Source organism: Schistocerca nitens, chromosome 9 (assembly GCF_023898315.1).
Source record: "Schistocerca nitens isolate TAMUIC-IGC-003100 chromosome 9, iqSchNite1.1, whole genome shotgun sequence".
NCBI classification, from domain to species: domain Eukaryota; kingdom Metazoa; phylum Arthropoda; class Insecta; order Orthoptera; family Acrididae; genus Schistocerca; species Schistocerca nitens.
In genome coordinates this window covers 402305121-402306085 of record NC_064622.1, presented here as the reverse complement: position 1 = coordinate 402306085, position 965 = coordinate 402305121, and positions in this window count along the sequence as shown.

Here is a 965-nt window from a genome sequence, read left to right as displayed (position 1 = left end):
AACACGAAGTCACCCAAGCAATTAATTCTACTCACAATTGGAAATCCCCTGGAAATGATAAAATAGCAAATTTCTGGTTAAAGAAGTTCACCCCAACACATTCACATCTAACTAAATTATTTAACAGTTACATTGCAGACCCATACACATTCCCTGATACACTTACACATGGAATAACTTATCTGAAACCTAAAGATCAAGCAGACACAACAAACCCAGCTAAATATCACCCCATAACATGCCTACCAACAATATACAAAATATTAACTTCAGTCATTAAACAGAAATTAATGACACATACAACACAGAACAAAATTATAAATGAAGAACAAAAAGGCTGTTGCAAAGGAGCACGAGGATGTAAAGAGCAACTGATAATAGATGCAGAGGTGACATATCAAGCTAAAACTAAACAAAGGTCGCTACACAATGCATACATTGATTACCAAAAAGCTTTTGATAGTGTACCCCACTCATGGTTACTACAAATATTGGAAATATACAAAGTAGATCCTAAACTGATACAGTTCCTAAACATAGTAATGAAAAATTGGAAAACCACACTTAATATCCAAACAAATTCAAATAATATCACATTACAGCCAATACAGATTAAGCGTGGAATATACCAAGGAGACTCATTAAGTCCTTTCTGGTTCTGCCTTGCTCTGAACCCACTATCCAACATGCTAAATAATACAAATTATGGATACAACATTACTGGAACATACCCACACAAAATCACACATTTGCTATACATGGATGATCTAAAACTACTGGCAGCAACAAATCAACAACTCAACCAATTACTAAAGATAACAGAAGTATTCAGCAGTGATATAAGTATAGCTTTTGGAACAGACAAATGTAAGAAAAATAGCATAGTCAAGGGAAAACACACTAAACAAGAAGATTACATATTGGATAACCACAGCGACTGCATAGAAGCGATGGAAAAAACGGAT